This window comes from Hipposideros armiger, unplaced genomic scaffold (assembly GCF_001890085.2).
Source record: "Hipposideros armiger isolate ML-2016 unplaced genomic scaffold, ASM189008v1 scaffold_983, whole genome shotgun sequence".
In the NCBI taxonomy this organism is placed as follows: Eukaryota; Metazoa; Chordata; class Mammalia; order Chiroptera; family Hipposideridae; genus Hipposideros; species Hipposideros armiger.
In genome coordinates this window covers 49,235-51,704 of record NW_017732333.1, presented here as the reverse complement: position 1 = coordinate 51,704, position 2,470 = coordinate 49,235, and the positions used below count along the sequence as shown (strand labels likewise).

At 62.9% G+C, this 2,470-nt stretch overlaps 1 protein-coding gene across 1 annotated transcript in view; it reads left to right on the top strand.

The window, feature by feature from the left end:
- The window catches only part of MUC2 (mucin 2, oligomeric mucus/gel-forming), a 32,671-nt gene that overhangs the window by 3,824 nt on the left and 26,377 nt on the right, over positions 1-2,470 (top strand). The gene's annotated exons all lie outside the window — the stretch shown is intronic.

Genomic DNA, 2,470 nt, shown 5'->3' with positions numbered 1-2,470 from the left:
CTCCAGGTTGAGCTGTTGTTCACCATCTTAGCTGTACAGGTCAGTGTCACTGGCCCTCATGTGGGATCCAAACCGGGGCCCTGCTGCTCAGAGCTGACGTCCCAAGCCAACTCTTAACCAATGCGCCACTCGGCCGGCCCTAAAAAGTATTTTCACAGCAACACCTAGACTGCTGTTTGTCCAAACACTGGGTGCTGTGCCCTGGCCACGTTGGCACATAAAATGAACCATCATGTGAGGTGACTCAGGATGGGGGTCTGGGGATGCAGCTGCCGTCTTCAGGGCTCCCTTGCCGATGTTAAGCACCCCCTCTCCCTCTCTTTCCCGTCCTTCTGTGGCTCCCCCACCACACCCCTCTTCCTGATGAGTCAGGATGTGTGAACAGATAATTGTGGAACAGTCATTTTAAGCTGCGTTTCGTGACATCTTTGTGGACTCCTCCCTGTGGTCACGATTGTAAATTCCTGCAGTCCTTGGGAACAGTGTCTTGTCAGGGGCAAATACTGCTGGGTGTGGGGCCCGGGGGGAAGGCCAGTGCTGGCCAGTGCGCATGGGGGTTTTGCTACGCTGGCTCCAGGCAGCCCCCGGCGGGTCCTGGCTGTGGCCGGCAGGTGTCCTGGGGGCCTTTGGGCGTCACATCCTGTCCAGAGAGAGGCCCCAGCTAACAGTTTCCTCAACTGTCTCCGTGCACCGAGGTCAGGGTCCCCATGGGGGCCAGGGACAGCGGGAGCTCCAGCTGCAAGGGGTGGGGGGGCTCTGCAAGGTGCCTAGTTTTCCCCTGTCCACGTGCTAACAGTGATGGAGTCCCAGTGCATCTGGGTCCGGAGCCCTGCCCTGTATGCCACAGAGCCCACGCCTCCGGCTCTCCTGCGAGTGGCACCACAAACGCCCACGTTGGACGGCCAAAGCCCAGCAGTCGAGAAGGCTGACCAGGGATCCGAGGGTGGAGCTGGACCCCAGAAGCAGGTCCCAGACTGTCTGCTGAGGGGCGGTGGGGTGGGCCTTGGTCACCTGGCCTGACGGAGCCCCACCCCCGCCTTCCCACCCCATGCTGGTAGCCTGGTGTCACTGGGGCCCCACCTGAGACCCTGTGACTGGGCTGGGAGGTCAGACCCCGGGGCCTGAGGTCACCGCCACCACCCCATCCAGAGTGGCCATACGGCCGACCTTCTGTTACCCCAGCAAAACCCCCCACTTTCTCAATCCCGCCTCTGTGCTTAGGACAGGAGGGACTGTGCCGGTGCCTTCTGTCCAGCCGGGATTTCCACGGCCTCACCGGGGCACAGGGAGCCTGGCATGGAAAATCACTGCCCTGGGGGGCCACAGAGGGGCCCCATCCTGGGGTTTCCAGGGCTTGGTGCCAGCCTGGAAGGCCCCACAAGGAAGTGACATAATGGGCCTGCCAGTCCCACTGGCTCCAGTTTCTAATCCCTGCTCCCCCGGTTCAGGCCACACACTCTATGTCCCCCACGTGCCCAGGCCCCTGGGTCCCTGCCCAGAGGGTGGTCCCTGTGCCTGGAGCAGGTGGCACCGTGAGACAGGGTGAGGGGCTTCATCCCAGGCCCCTGGGAGTGGCAGGTCCAGGGCCCTCAGTCCCGGGGGACCTTGCCCCTTGGCGTCCTTGTCCTGTGGGGTCTCCTGGGATTCGTCAGGTGGCGTGAGCTCCTCTAGGCCCCGAGTGCTGTCACTGTGGCAGGAGGTCCTACCTGCACAACAGTCCCTGGGAGGTGCCAGGCCAGGGCTCTGATTCCAGGTCGCCACCACCTCTGACTGGGGCCTGGCTGAGGAAAGCTTGCGTCCCACGCCCCCATCCACTGGGCAGCTCCCTGTCCAGAGTCTCAGTAACTGTTGAAATGGATCTCTCCCCGGTTATCCCTGGAACGTGGGGACCACTAGATTGGAACCCGTGGCTCCCCCCACAATCTGAGCTTGCTGTCCACTCTCACTGGCCCATCAGAAGCCAAATTCAAGATCCAGGTCTGTCTCAGGAGGAAGAACGTGTGGGGAGGAGAGGGCCCCTGACCGGAGCTCACCCGCCAGCTACGTGGTGGGTGCCACCTGTGCCCTCCTGGGGTGAGGACTGACATGCCTTGGGGTTTCCCCAGGTTTGGGGCTGGTACAAGTTCAAATGCCATGCCACGATCCCCGAGTGAGTTCACTTCTGCGTGAGTTCTCAGCTCAGCTGGGAGGGTCTGAGATGCACCACAGGCCGTCTGGGCCTCTCCCGAGAGCGAGAGGTGTGGCCGAGGAGACCCCCGGCACGATCACTCCCGGGTGATTCCGGCGGGAGGAAGGGCCTGTGCTGAGGGTGGGGGCTGTCTCCCCACCAGCAGCAGCTCTGACGCCTACCCGGCGCCATGCCTGGGACCCCAGCCCCACCCCCCTCAGGGATGGCCCCTCCTGGCCAGGTCCCTTGTGCCCAGCAGACATGATGTCCTGAAGTGTGCCCTTGCCGGGCTCCCTAGTTCCA